Source organism: Chlorocebus sabaeus, chromosome 7, assembly GCF_047675955.1.
Source record: "Chlorocebus sabaeus isolate Y175 chromosome 7, mChlSab1.0.hap1, whole genome shotgun sequence".
NCBI lineage: Eukaryota > Metazoa > Chordata > Mammalia > Primates > Cercopithecidae > Chlorocebus > Chlorocebus sabaeus.
The window spans coordinates 42264031-42280582 of record NC_132910.1 but is presented as its reverse complement, the minus strand read 5'-3'; the positions used below and the strand labels follow the sequence as shown (position 1 = coordinate 42280582).

Sequence of the window (16552 nt, the reverse complement as noted above, 5' to 3'; positions counted from 1 at the left end):
TGACCCTACAAAAATTATTACCCGATTATCCAATCAGTACATTGAATCTCTGTTGGAAATTCATAAGGGTTGACAAGTGGCTTGCGCTGAGTATACTGGTTCTTTTTCTCAAAATAAATTATTTGCTTTTCTGCAACAATATTCTTTACTGCCATATAATCCTATCTCTTACACTCCAGTTAAAGGTCCCACCTTTTTTACTGATGCTTCAAGCAATGGAAAGGCTGGATACTGGACATCAGACAATTCAAAAATTTCTCACTATCCATTTGAATCAGTACAACAAGGAGAACTTTTTGCCATTCCTATGGTTCTACAAGACTGGCCTATATGTAACTAAATATATTTCTCAGACTTCTTTACCATTATTTCCTCAAATTCCTTTACAAAAATTATTTTCTTTATTATTTGTAACTCTTACTTCCCGCACTGCCCCCCTTTATATCACTCATATTCGTTCTCATTCAGCTTTGCCAGGACCTTTATCTTTTGGCAATAGTCAGATTGCTTCTTTACTTATTGGCAGTGTCCAACGGGCTCAGGATGAGCACCAACTACGTCATACTAATAGTTTAAGATCACAACGGCAATTTTCTATAACACGCCGTCAAGCCCGAGCTATTGTCAGAGCCTGCCCATCCTGTGCTCCTATTATTGCACCTTTTTTAAGTCCAGGTATTAATCCTCGAGGCACTCAACAAAATCACATTTGGCAAATGGATGTAACTATGTTCCTTCCTTTGGTCGTTTAAAATATGTTCATCATACTATTGATACGTGGTCACATTTCCAGTGGACTACGCCATTACCCTCTGAAAAGGCTGACTCTGTTATTACTCATTTACATACTTGCTTTGCAGTTATGGGAGTCCCGGCTGAATTAAAAACTGATAATGCCCCTGCTTATTGCTCTCACAAATTCACTGCCTTCCTCTCTTTATACCATATTAATCATTCCACTGGTATTCCATTTAACAGTCAAGGTCAAGCAATTATTGAAAGAGCCAATGCTACCTTAAAATTACAACTTTTAAAACTAAAAGGGGGAGATGGGCGAGATTCCCCAAAACATCAAATTCTGAAAGCCATTTTTACTTTAAATTTTCTCAACCATTGGCGCCAATTACAGCAGTCTGTAGCGGTGAACCTTTTTCAACAGCCTTTAGAAAAGCCGCAAAATAGTAATCTGTGGGTGTATTATCCTTCATTACAAGAGAAATATTTAAAAGGAAAAGTTTTACAATGGGGCCGAGGCTATGCTTTTGTCCGTACAGGTGCCAGAGACGAGTGGTTTCCATCTCGACGGTTGAAACAGTGCCATGGCGAAGAGGAGCCGATCCAAAGAGTTCCTGAAGGAATTCCAGGAGCTAAATCTGAGCGCTCAGAGAACATTCACCTTTGGAACACGACGTGCGGAGCCCCCGACATGGGGACAACTGAAATGGTTAAGAAGCTGAAGGGGTTGTTCAACAAGCTGGGCAGCCCAAAACCCCACTGACTTTATTCCTGGCTATGTTGGCCGTAGTAAATTGTCAGGTAACAGCTGGAGAATTTACATACTGGGCTTATATTCCTTTTCCACCCTTATATCAAGGTGTGGCCTGGGGAGACAGAGAAGTCCCAGTATTTACTAATGATACTGCTTGGATGCCATCACCTTTTTAAAACCAGGATCCTGAATTAAACACTGGCACAGTAAATAGTTCATATCAATTTGGGGTTGAAGGGTTACCTATATGTCTTGGGGGTAGTCCACATTGTCTGCATCTTTCTCATGAGGCTTGGGCTGTTTGCTATAACCATAGTCATATCTCCGCCTTTACTATGATTATTGTGGCTCAAAGTTTTTTTTTTTTTTTTTTTTTTTTTTTTTTTTTTTTTTGAGACGGAGTCTCGCTCTGTCACCCAGGCTGGAGTGCAGTGGCCCGCTCTCTGCTCACTGCAAGCTCCGCCTCCCGGGTTCGCGCAATTCTCCTGCCTCAGCCTCCCGAGCAGCTGGGACTACAGGGGCCCGCCACCTCGCCCGGCTTATTTTTTTTGTATTTTTAGTAGAGACGGGGTTTCACCATGTTAGCCAGGATGGTCTCGATCTCCTGACCTCGTGATCCGCCTGTCTCGGCCTCCCAAAGTGCTGGGATTACAGGCTTGAGCCACCGCGCCCGGCCTCAAAGTTTTAAGTATAATCATACTGCAGTACTTAATGAAACTCTGCCAAGTACATTATCTTTATGTCCTATCCCTGATGTGTCCGGAGGTGTTTCCCAACTAGAGTGGACTAGATGTAGAAGTAGTGGGTCACGATTGTTGTTAGAAGTAAAAGGGAAGAGTCATAAATACCTTGTTACAGATTGGAGTGTACATGGAGATTTTCAGACTAAATTCAGCCATGTCAACCTGCGTTGGCATAAAGGTAATCACAGCATTTCTGCAGATGACAATGAAACTATTATTTGGCATGATGGTGGTCTATCACCCCCTATGCCATATTTGGCTAATACCTCACAAATACAAGGTCATATTTGGAAGTTGCTAGCTGCTGGTAAACCAATGTTCACTTTCACAGAAAACATGTCCTTAAATCTTACTAATATTGCTAACCCTTTCCATATATCTTTGCATCAAAATAGTTCTAGATATGTTATTGCATGTGTAAGAAAGCCTTACTTATTGTTGACAGGAATTTTTAAATGGGATAATAATACAGGGGTAGTTAACTGTACAAACAATTGTACATTCTTAAGTTGTATAAATACTACTTGGTGGAATAATAATTGGAATGAGTCTCATTCCGATTTATATATACTAACAGCCAGAAAAGAAACCTGGCTACCTGTAAACTTAACACGTACTTGGAGTGAATCTGCTGGGGTTACTCAAATTTACAAGGTTATGCAAGATCTTGTCCACCACAGTTGGAGGATGGTTGGAATCGTCGTGACCGCGGTGATAGGACTTGTAGCAATTGCTTCCACCGCCGCTGTTGCTGGATTAGCTCTACACCAGAATATACAAAATGCAGAATTTGTGCAACAATGGCATGAACAATCACATTTTTTGTGGCAGCAGCGAGACACAGATGCTCATTTGACTGAACGAGTGGATAATCTGGAGCAAGTGGCTTCTTGTTTGGGAGATCAGCTAACAGTGTTGAATACCCGAGCTTTGTTAAAATGTGATTGGAACATTACCCAATTTTGTATTACTCCTGTTCCTTTTAACAGCACTGTACATAACTGGACTGAGATAAAGAGACTTTTAATTGGTTATAATAATCTTTCCCTAGAAATACAAGAATTAACACAGAACATTTCTGAAACATTTCACAATCAGTTACCGTTGCTGACCGGTGCAGATTTGATGACTGGTATTGCACAAAGTTTGACGTCTTTGAACCCTATGAGTCCTGTAAAAACTTTGCTGACCTCTGTTTCTAGTAATGTATTGATTGTTGTTCTTGCCTTTGTCATTTTCACAGTTTGCTGGAGACGGTGCCAAAGGGCAAACACTGAATCCCAGCGAGCCCAACATGTAATGATGGTTTTAAAAGAAATTCAAACTTGTAAATAAGGAAAGGGGAAATGTAGAGGACTACGTGCTCGCAAATGAGGCGTTCCCGATAAGTCCTGCTCTTGCAAACGAAGCAGGGCATTCTGGATAAGTCCTGCTCTTGCAAACGAAGCAGGGCATTCTGGATAAGTCCTGCTCTTGCAAACGAAGCAGGGGTTCCCAATAAGTCCTGCTCTTGCAAACGAAGCAGGGCGTTAGGGGCTTGTTTATGTGTAAACATCTTGAAAATCAAGAAAGTCAGGGAAAGGTCAGAAAAACAACAATGTGTCTTGTGACTTGGCAACATTCCACAAACGACTGTATAAAATAAAGCAGAGCACGCCATTCGAGGCGGCCGCCATGTTTGTCTTGTCTTGCGTTGTCTTGTGTGTTCATTCCTTTGTTAAGGAAACACACGGACCCCAACACATTTCCCTGGTGGTTAGTGATGTTGAGCATTTTTTTCACATGTTTGTTGGCCATTTGTATATCTTATGTTGAGGAACGTCTGTTTATGTCATTTACTCACTTTTTAATTGACTTATTCATTTTTTTTTCTTGCTGATTTGAGTTACTCATAGATTCTGGATATTAGTCCTTTGTTGATGTACAGGTGACAAATATTTTCTCTCATTCTGTAAGTTGTCTGTTTACTCTGTTGATTATTTCTTTTGTTGTATAGAAGCTTTTAAGTTTAATTAGGTCTCATTTATTTATTTTCCTTTTTGTTATATTTGTTTTGGGGGTCATAGTCATAAATTCTTTACCTAAGCAAACGTCCAGAATAGTTTGTCTTAGGTTTTTCTAATATAATTTTTATGGTTTTAGGGCTTATATTTAAGTCTTCAATCTATCTTTGGTTAATTTTTGTACATGGTGAGAATAGGGATCCAGTTTCATTCTTCTACATCTGGCTATCCAATTTTTCCAGCATCATTTATTGAATAACTTATTCTTTGCTCAGTATATGTTTTTGTTGGCTTTGTCAAAGATCAGCTGGCTGTTGTATTTGGCTTTATTTCTGGGTTCTCTATTCTGTTCCAATGGTCTATGTATCTACTTTCATATGGGTACCATGCTGTTTTGGTTACTATAGCCTTGTAGTAAAATTTGAAGTAATGTGATGCCTCCAGATTTATTCTTTTGCTCTGGATTACTTTGGCTATTTGCATTATTTTTTGGTTCCGTATACATTTTAATTTTTTTTTTCTTAATTCCACAAAAAATGATGTTGAGGTATTTTGATAGGAATTGCATTGAATCTGCAGATTGCTTTGGACGGTATGATCATTTTCACAATTTTGATTCTAACAGTCCATGAGCTTAAGCATAGGATGTATTTCCATTTATTTATGTCATATATGATTTCTTTCATCAGTGTTTTACAGTTCTTATAGAGCTCCTTCATCTCCTTGGCTAAGTATATTCATACATTTTGTTTGGCTGTTTTTTGTTTTTGTTTTTGTTTTTTTGTGCTAACGTAAATGGGACTGAGTTCTTGATTTGATTCTCACCATGGTCATTATTTTGCCCAGAAAGTTTTAAAATATTTTGTTGAGATTGGGTTGCTTTATGTTGGCCATGCTGGCCTCGAACTTCCTACCTTGGCCTCCCAAAGAGGTAGGACTACAAGTGTGAGCCACCATGTCTGGCTCAGTTTGTAGTTTATTAATATCTCTTTTCATTTGCTGACAACCAGCTTGACTAGGAGGGAGATGCTTATTAGCTCTTTCTGTTCCATCTCTTTTACAGTAGTCCAACTTCTTCCCCAAATCATAGGTACTATGGACAGGGATTATACTCATTTTTAATACTTATACTTCTAGACTCTAAATATCACCATTAATGGTAAAAGGTTTTACTTGCTCTATATTGCAAAGGAAATATTAATATTAGCATATTAGGAAGCAAGTAAGATAATAATCATGTTGCTTAGAATCAGGGAGATACAGGATCAAATCCTGGATGCTACAAGTAACTAGCCAGGTAGTTCTGTGCTAGTTACTTAACTTTTTTAGTCCCAAGGAAATTTCTGTGGAGGTTGATGATGACACCAAACTATAAACTACCTTATGACAAAAACTCTATTGTATTAGTATTTATATTACTAAAGTCCTACATAACATGTCACTTAAGAAAAGTTAATTTTGTTCATAAAATAAAATGTCACAGGTTGGTTCTCCAGGAATCAGATGGATTTAAGGGTACATAAAGTTTATTAAGGAAGGGAAAGGAAAGGAAATGTGAAGGAAAACAAAACAAAACAAAACAAAACAAAAAAATGAAGGAGAAGATTCAGGCAGGATTGACAGGGGATAGTCAAACCTTGATTCATACTAACGAATTCTCTATCAGCCAAAAGAGGGGCTCATAGCTAAGATTTCCTGTTACAGAAATCCCCATGTTGAGCGAAAGTGGGTTGGCTCTTGTACCACTCCCTTGTTCAGTCATTGGCTGGGGAGTACCTCATGAATAGCTAGATCTCAGCCACTACCACCTTACTCAGCCTTGGTTTCAGATCACCCAGTGATGAGCTTGAACTTCATCTGGAGAGCTGAGGCTGACCTTTGAAAAAGCTAATGCTGTGTCGGCTAACCACACTCCTGGAGGCTCGTCAGTGAGTCCTTTATTGAGATGGGATCTGAGATTTGGCCTATATCTACAATTATTTTTGTTGAACAATTAACAACAGTATTTTTGTATTAATTAACATTTTATTAATTAAATAGTTTAAAGTAGAACATTTCCCTATTTTGTAGCTACTAGGAACTGCAAAGAAACTTGGTTTTCCAAAATTATGCTCTTTTAAAAAATTCTCCGATTTTATTCCCGGGAAAATTTTTGAAGGAGTTCACAATCTCACAACATTAAACCAGGTAGATGTTAATGTATCATTTACATTAAATCTATGAAACACATATGAAATATTTATTATAAGCCATCAGAAGACAATTTATAAAAGCTGCCTGTATGAATGGCTTTGCAAATGAATTTTTGCTACCCAGCATTTTGTCTTTAGTTGTATATATACAGTGGCAACATTCATATAAGTGTTAGATTGGTGCAAAAGTAATTTAGGCTTTTGCCATTACTTTTATGACAAAAACAGCAATTACTTCTGCACCAACCTAAAATATCTATCTGGCAGGCAAAATGAAAGGTTTTGAACACTTACTCTCAAATAAGTGTTGACAGTAATAACTCCTTAAAATTCTCATTGTATTTGCAAAATTCTAGAACATATTTGTGAGGATGATCTATTGAGTTAGAAATCATATTGATGTGTAGAATTAACAGGATTTTAATATTCTTGGTATTCAAAATAAAGTTATTCCATTAACCTGTAGGCTAATGTAACCAACTGAACCTTGTGCTTGTAAAAATGCATATTATTCATTGATAGGAAAAATATAATTTAATAACTATGACATTCTCTGCTTCTCATTCAAGTGTAATTATTTTTTTGGACTAAAATTCAATTCTATTATTTTTAATTCAATAATTATTCATAAATATGGAACTCAGTGCGGTAGATTAAAGATGGCTATGAACCCTTTGCTAGTATTCCTATTGAAAAGTGGGGTCTAAAGTTCCTGTTCTTGCATCTGGGCTAGTCTTATTAACTTGAATGATAATAGAGTAATATCATAATAGAGTATGATGATTCTGCATGACTTTCAGGATTAGTTCAGGAAAGGCCATCCATTATGGTCTGTTATAATGCTCCTTCTGAGGTTACTCCTTTGCAGAAAGAACCTAGCAGCCATGCTGAGAAGCAGAAACCACATGGTCCTTCCATTGACAGCTTCACTGGGCTCCCAGAGGACACCCAGCATCAACTGCCTGCTATGAGAATGAGCTACCTTGGACATCTAGGCTGGTGGAGTCTTCAGTTGACTAAAATCCCAGCTAACATCTCACTCTAACTGCCTGAGAAACACAAGGCTAGAACTGCCCAGTTGAATCACATCCAAGTTCTTGACATAGAAAATTGTGAATTAAATAAAATTACAGTTTTAAGACACTAAATTTTGAGATAACTTGTTACAAGATCATCCAAACATAGAGACAAAATCTAAATTATTACAGTTGGGATTAGTGTAAATTATGTCATTACAGTTGTGTAAACATGCATACAGTAAAATTTTTAAAATAAATATTTTGTGATTTAATTTTTGATATTGGTGATTTAAATTACATTTGCAATGATTTTCAAATAGCTCATTTCAAGAATATTAGCAATATTTATGTTCTTATGATATAACCTACTAAAGAATCTTAAATACAAATAAAAAATTACATACAAGTGATTTCATTCCTGTACTTCTATTTTATGTATTCGGAAAGTCAGAGCCACATACTCAGAAATTTAGGTAGTTTGTCCCAGGTTCAGTTTCCTGACTCCAGTCTTATAAATTTTATAATGCATTTTGCCTGTGTTTGGAATTATGTCATTGCTTAAGACTATTAACTAAATAGAAATCAAATGTCAAAAAATAAAAGCAAGTAGAATCTGGAAATAATTTTGACAATAATAATATGCTGAAAGGCTACAGTAACCAAAACAACATTGTACTGGTACCAAAACAGACCAATGGAACAGAACAGAGGCCTCAGAAATAATACCACACATCTACAACCATCTGATCTTTGACAAACCTGACACAAACAAGCAATGGGGAAAAGATTCCCTATTTAATAAATGTTTTTGGGAAAACTGGGTAGACATATGTAGAAAACTGAAACCGAATCCCTTCCTTACACCTTACACAAAAATCAACTCAAGATGGATCAAAGACTTAAACGCAAGACCTAGGACCATAAAAATTCTAGAATAAAACTTGGGCAATACCATTCAGGACATAGGTATGGGCAAAGACTTCATGTGTAAAACACCAAAAGCAACAGCAAAAAAAGCCAAAATTGACAAATGGGATCTAATTAAACTGAAGAGCTTCTGCACAGCAAAATAAATTAACATCAGAGTTAAAAGGCAACCTATAGAATGGGAGAAAATTTTTGTAATCTATCCATCTGACAAAGGACTAATAACCAAAATCTACAAAGAACTTAAACAAATTTACAAGAAAAAAAAATCAAACAACCCCATCAAAACGTGGGCAAAGGATATGAACAGACACTTCTCAAAAGAAGACATTCATGTGGTCAACAGACATAAGAAAAAATAATCATCATCACTGGTCATTAGAGAAACACAAATCAAAACCACAATGAGATACCATCTCACGCCAGTTAGAATGGCGATCATTCAAAAGTCAGAAAACAACAGATGCTGGAGAGGATGTGGAGAAACAGGAAAACTTTTACACTGTTGGTGGGAGTGTAAATTAGTTCAACCATTGAGGAATACAGTGTGGCAATTCCTCAAGGATCTAGGACTAGAAATACCATTTGACCCAACAATCCTATTACTAGGTATATAATCCAAAGGATTATAAATCATTCTAGTATAAAGACACATGCACATATATGTTTATTGTGGCACTATTCACAATAGCAAAGACTTGGAACCAACCCAAATGTCCATCAATAACAGACTGGATAAAGAAAACGTGGCACCTATACACCATGGAACACTATGCAGCCATAAAAAAGGATGAGTTCATGTCCTTTGCAGGAACATGGAAGAAGCTGGAAACCATCATTCTCAGCAAACTATCAAAAGAACAGAAAACCAAACACCGCATGTTCTCACTCCTAAGTGGGAGTTGAACAATGGGAACACATGGACATCGTGAGGGGAACATCACACACCAGGGCCTGTCAGGTGGTGGGGGGTTAGGAGAAGGATAACATTAGAGAAATACCTAATGCACATGACAAGTTGATGGGTGCAGCAAACCACCATAGCATGTTTATACCTGTGTAAGAAAACTGAATATTCTGCACGTGTACCCCAGAACTTAAAGTATAATTTTTAAAAAGACAAAATATGCAAACAAAAAACAAATAATAATTTCTAATTATCACAAACCTCCCAATAATTCCTCCAGTAAAATTATGAACATAATTTTTGGCTTCTTAAACACATCAAGTTTGACATTGAGTCATCATGACTTTCTATTTGTAGACTTCTGGTCTTCTTTCTGGAGGGCTTTACTGTATGATTTACAAGCTGTTCCCTCACTCTTATAAACAAAAAGTTCAAAAGATTTAAAAAAGCAAAGAAAACAGACAACTTTATCAGGGCAAACAGGGACAGAATTTTATGAACACGTGAAAAAAAAAAAAAAAAAGAAAAAAGAAAAAAGGAATATCACCAAGGAGGACAGAATTCAGAGATAAGAAAACACAAGGATGTGTAATCATTGACAATATATCCTGCTCTACCTAAATAAGTGACCTCGTATAATTCTTACTTTGACTTAGTTTCAAAGTAGCATGCTGTCTGCAACACCTGGGTAGCTAGTGAAATAAAGCAGTGGAGGTATATACTCTCCAAATAGGTCCATGGGAGGCACTGCTTCTTAAATACTGAAAACAAAGTTAAGAAAACCACAATTTTGTTTCTTTATTAGTTAGCTCAAAACAATTGAAAAACATTTTATATATCATTTCAGCATTAATAATTACTGTTTGATTCTATACAATTTTTCTTTTTATAAACATTAACTAAAAAATCATTGTAGATCCATCTTTATGTGTTCACTTAAGATATTAACATTCCATTGATTTACAGTAAGTGTACTTTTTAAATGAATACTATTTAAATACTATTAAATGAATACTATTTAAAAAAATTTTAAGCATAATATTTTTATGATATCTTTACTGATTATACAACTACGTTTATTAGAGGTAAAATCCACACAGTTTGCCCACAAAATTATATATATATATATGTTATATATTGTATAGCATATATTTATTATATATACTTATATATTTATATTTATATTCATTTTTTAATTAATTTTTTTTGAGATGGAGTCTCACTTTGTTGCCCAGGCTGGCGTGCAATGGCATGATCTTGGCTCACTGCACGAGAATCAAGCGATTCTCATGCCTCAGCCTCCCGAGCAGCTGGAACTACAGATGCCCGCCACGATGCCTGGCTAACTTTTGTATTTTTAGTAGAGGCAGGGTTTCACCATATTGGCCAGGTTCGTCTCGAATTCCTGACCTCGGTATCCACCCTGCTTGGCCTCCTAAAGTTCTGGGATTACAGGCATGAGCCACCGCCCCCAGCCTAGAATTATATATATATTTTTAAAGAACTAACAAATATGTTACCAAACAATAGCATCGATTGTATATTCTAAGTCTTTTTTACAGTTTTGAAATAAAACTAAACAAATGATTCTTAGACATTACACTTACGGTGATTTACTCTGGTATTTATATGAAACGTTGATTAAGTTTACAAATAAAACACGAACTATAATGTAATTTAAAAATGTATCCATGAACAAATTAAATGGCATTTATTAATTTAGTATTGAAATTGTTAGTAATTTCTCTTTTACGGGATGGTCAAGAGCAAACAGTTGTTCAAAGCTAGTATGTTAGAAATGGTTTTTTTTAAGCATATTAATCAAAAAAGGAAACAGCATTATCTCTTGATACAGTGGTGTATCTCCTAGGATTTTCAAGCAGTTGAGGAAGAATGTTTGGATATCAGCATAATCTTTTCAACAATGAATGGTACTCTTAGAATATCTTAAAAATTATTACTGATACAAATATTTCAAAAAATAATACCACCTTACATTTGTATAGGGGCTTTATCATTTAAAATACGCTCCTTTGTGCAAAACCATGTTTTACTATCACAATCTTTCTTAGCTTGTTATTGAAAAAATACCACATTTCTAGAATAAGTAGGGCTTCAGACATAAAAAGTAAGCAGAGAAAGTAATTGTAGCAAGGATGAAGTACAAGAAAAACATATATCATAATACTGAGAAAGTGTTCATCGCACTTTCAACAAAATTCACTGAAGTCATACATTTTTGGAATAGTTAAAAACGTTATCTTATAATGATAAATTTATTAAGATGTCAAGAAAGTTCCATAAGCCTATGTTCTTGTCATCTTTGTTTCACGTTTTTGAACTAACAATAAAAAATAAAGAGGTTGTACAACTTTTCTAATGTGATGTACCCCATCTTACCGATTTTTTTCTGATTATACAATAAGTGAACAGAGCATTTCAACCTATCTTTATAAAAACACTACTCAAGTATTTCCTATTTTTTTTGTTTGATCCAGTTCTTTCATAAACATTAAAATTTAAAAATAAGCATTGGTATTTACTTTTCTAAAGCCATCTTAAAATGATAGTATTTTGCAGGTAGGAGAATGAGAACCAAATTTCTTAGGGTCATATAATGAGTTATTAGGCAACACAAATTAGTTTTCTGATCTCCTAAAACACATGGGTTTCATCAAAATCAATTTGGAACTATAAGACATAAGTCATTTTACAAACTCATCAACAATGAGCTTCTTAACAGAAACAGTCAACAAGTGATAAAGCAATAACTTACACTGTCTCACTGGAATTGCTTGATAAGAAATTCTAGGAGAAAGTAATGCATATAAGAGGTTGTGCGATTCTCTTGATTCCGTCATTTTTGCTTCCCAGAGGAGACAGCAAGGAAATGTCATATTCTACTTATATTTCTTAAGCAAGGTAAGAAATTGTTCACATATCTCTTCCCACAATGTAAACAACACATGAAAAAAAAATAATAATAAAAAGCCAGACACAGAGCTTATCTGTGTAATCCAACACTTTGGGAAGCCAAGGCAGATTTCCTGAACCCAGGAGTATGAGACCAGCCTGGGCAACATGGTAAGATCTCATCTCTATAAAAAATAATAATGATAAGAAGAAGAAAAGAAAATATTGTTTAAAACATTATGTTAAAAGTTCCTTTCTGTTATGAAGCATGCTTACTGGCTTTCTGTATTTTACGTAGGAATAAGGGAAATTTTACCTATTTATCTACCTAAACCTTCTAAATTAAGTAAGAAATTATGGGAAACAGTGACCACCAAGGAACCAAGATGACTGGCATGCTCCTAACAGACCTTCAGAGGGAAGGCACCAAGAGTGGACAGAGGGAAGACACAGAAACTGGGCTGAAGCAGGAGAAAGCTGGAAACTCTGCACTGGTCCACCACGCAACAGGACTTGTTCCTGGCCCCCAGCAGCTCCCAGGGAATAGGTGAGTTAAACTGGCAAGGGGTAACCTGCTCTCACCATGGGCCTCTGAATCGCTGGCAGGAGGAGACCCATTGACCACCACAGACACTTTTTTTGGCATGGAGGGATGCTTAAAGAAGTGGTAGGGACAGCAAGTCAGCTGATGTGGAGTCCAGAGGTTTTGATGTGGAAGCATGTGTAGCAGAGTTTGGCCAGGGACAACCACCCCCTTGGCTTGACTTGTTCCCATAGGAGACTTTAGTCATGGGGAACTGCTGGACCTGAACTCTGTCGGCCAGTTCTGCCCATCATATGGGGCCTGTCCAACCTGAGCACACTTTAGTTTTCTGGCCTCTCCTGGGGCCCCAGACTGGCCATGACTGCTTGCAGGGCAGTCTCGGGTTACTTGGGGGCCCATAGCTTCTGCACTGGTGGACTGTGCTTGAGCTGCAGAGAGCTCCAGTGGCACAACCCCTACGGCCACACATCAGCCTGCCCACTGTCTCCCCATACTGCAGCTTCCCCAGGGCCCATGGAAACTCCCCACATCATTTGGCTGGTGTGTGTCTGCCCAAATGGATTTTACTTTGCTTACCTTTCAGACTGCAGAAGTATAGTCTGTTCCCCACCCTCCACCAACTGCCATTGCAGACAGAGCCTCGGCAGGCACAGAACCAGCCAACCTCTCCCCTGACAGCACCCTGCCCTTGTGCTAATACTGTACAGTGAACAGGAGATCCTCCCTCATACTGAGTGACCACTCCACCTTCTGGGGCACAGAGAAGACACTCAGACCTGTGCCCACCAGCACCCCACCACTGAGCCAACATCACCTCCAGTGTAACCATACACACGGTTGCCAACAGAGACCTCCTTACCACCAAGCTGTGTTGCCTTCACCACGGTGGTGAATGTCTGAAGGGAGGCAGGAACCATGGCACCTGCTGGCACTCTGCTGCAGCTGCCACTACTGTTGCTGCTAGCACATGAGAACGAGGACTGATCCTGCTGTTACTGCACTAACAAATGCTTTGGCTGGCACCACCCATCAGAGTGTAGTGACCTGTGGTCTGAAAGCACCTTTTCCCCACTACCACCTCCCCCCACCTCAGTGCAGTGAGTTCCTAACATCAAGGAGCCAAGAGAACAAAATTGGGGGTTAATGCAAGCACCCAGAGTGAGAGCACATAGTCCAGGAGTTGGCGGCTGAGCACCAACCTCCTAAAATCTTCCAGAAACAAAGCCAGTCAGCTGAATCCATATAATATGACAATCAAACCTTCTAGGTCATCAAATAGGATAAAAGAATTTTTAAAAACCCATACAAATGTCAGCAATATCAAACACTGAAAGTAGATAAGCTCACAAAGATGAAATAGAATCAGTGCAAGAACCATGTCAACCCCAAAAGCCAGAAGGCCTTTTTTTAATTTTTATTTTTATTTTTTTTTACCTCCAAATGATTGCATCACCTCTCCAGCAAAGGTTCTAAACCAGGGTAAGATGGCTAAAATGACAGAAATAGAATTCAGAATATGGATATGAATGAAGATCATTGAGCTACAAGAGTATGTTAAACTCCAGTACAAGGAAGCTAAAAATCCTGATAAATAATGCAGGTGCTGACAGACAAAATAGCCAGTATAGAAAATAATGTAACCAACATGATAGAGCTGAAAAACACACTACAGGAAATTCATAATGCAATCACAAATATCAATAGCAGAATATACCAAGAAAAGGAAAGAATCTCATAAATTGAGGACTGGCTTTCTGAAATAAGCCAGTCAGACAAATATAGAGAAAAAAGAATGAAAATGAACAAACAAAACCTCTGAGAAATATGGCATCACATAAAGAGACCAAATTTACAACTCTTTGGTGTCCCTGAAAGATATCAGAAGTGTAGAGCCAACATGGAAAACATATGTCAAAGTATTATCCATAAGTACTTCACCAACCTACCTAGAGAGGTCAACATTCAAATTCATAAAATGCAGAGGACCCCAATAACACATTTTAAAAGAAGATCATCCCCAATAGACATAATCATCAGATTCTCCAAGGTTTAAATGAAAGAAAAAAATGTTAAGGGGAGCTAGAGAGAAAGGCCAAGTCACCTACAAAGGGAAGCCCATCAGGCTAACAGCAGACAACTCAGCAGAAACCTTATGAGCCAAAAGACATTGGGGGCCTATATTCAATATTCTTAAAGAAAAGAATGCAAACCCAGAATTTCATACCTGGCCAAACTAAGCTTCATAAGAGGAGGAGAAATAAGATATTTTTCAGACAAGAAAATGCTGAGGGAATTTGTTACCACCAGACCTGCCTTACACGAGCTCCTGAAGGAAGCACTAAACATGGAAAGGAAAAACCATTAGCAGCCACTACAAAAACAGGCTAAATTACAGATCAGTGACACTATAAAGCAACCACATACACAAGCAGCAAACTAAACAGTTAACATCATAACAGAATCAAATCCACAAATATCCATGTTAACCTTGAATGTAAATGGGCTAAGTTCCTCAATTAAAAGGCACCGAGTGGGAAGCTGGATAAGGAATCACAAGACTCATTGGTATGCTGTCTTAAAGAGACCCATCTCACATGCATTGACATAGGCTCAAAATCATGGGATGCAGAAAAATCTATCAAACAAATGGAAAACAGATAAAAGTAGGGTTGCAATCCTAGTTTCAGCCAAAACAGACTTTAAACCAACAAATATCAAAAAGAAAAAAGAAGGACAATACATAATGGTAAAGGGTTCAATACAACAATAAGATCTAACTATCGTGAATATACATGTACCCAACATTGGAGTACCCAGATTCAAAAATCAAGTTCTTGGAGACCTTCAAAGAGACTTAGATCCCCAAACAATAATTGTGGGAGACTTTAATATCCCGCTGACAATAAAGACAGAAAATAAGCAAAGATCTTCAGGACATGAACTCAGCACTGGATCAAATGGATCTAACAGACATCTACAGAACTTTCTACCCCAAAAGAGCAGAATATACCTGATTTTCATTGGCACATGGCACATATTCTAAAATTGATAACAAAATCAGTAGTAAAACATTTCTTAGCAAATGCAAAAGAATAGAAATCCTAAAAAACAATCTCTTGAACCACAGTACAATCAAATCAGAAGTCAAAACTAAGAAATTCACTCAAAACCATATAATTACATTAAAATTGAAAACTTGCTTCTGAATGACTTTTTGGTAAATAATAAAATTCAGGAAGAAATCATAAAGTTCTTTGAAATAAATGAGAAAAAACATACAATGTACCAGAGTCCCTGGAACACAGCTAAGGCAGTGTTAAGAGGGAACATTACAGCACTAAATGCCCACATCAAAAAGTTAGAAAGATCTCAAGTTAACAACCTAACATCACAACTAAAAGAACTAGAAAATCAAGAGGAAACAAATCACAAAGCTAGCAGAAGACAAGAAATAATCAAAATCAAAGCTGAAGGAGATGCGGACAAGAAAAATCCTTCAAAAGATCCACAAATCCAGGAGCTGTTTTTTTGTTTTTTTTTATGTTTGTTTGTTTTTTTGAAAAATTTAGTACAATATTTATACCACTAGCTAGACTAATGAAGAAAAGAGATAATATTCAAATAAACAGAAACAACAAGGAAGATACTACCACTGACCCCACAGAAATTAAAAAAAAAAAAAAGAAAATATTATTAATATCTCTATGCACAAACACTAGAAAATTTAGAAGAAATGAATAAATTCCTGGGGACATACACTCTCCCAATACTGAATATGGAAGAAATGGTATCCCTGAACAGACCAGTAGTAAACT

At 37.0% G+C, this 16552-nt stretch overlaps 1 protein-coding gene across 2 annotated transcripts in view; it reads right to left on the bottom strand.

Annotated features, from left to right (window-relative positions):
* CCSER1 (coiled-coil serine rich protein 1) overlaps positions 1 to 16552 on the bottom strand; it is a 1436819-nt gene that overhangs the window by 771875 nt on the left and 648392 nt on the right. The gene's annotated exons all lie outside the window — the stretch shown is intronic.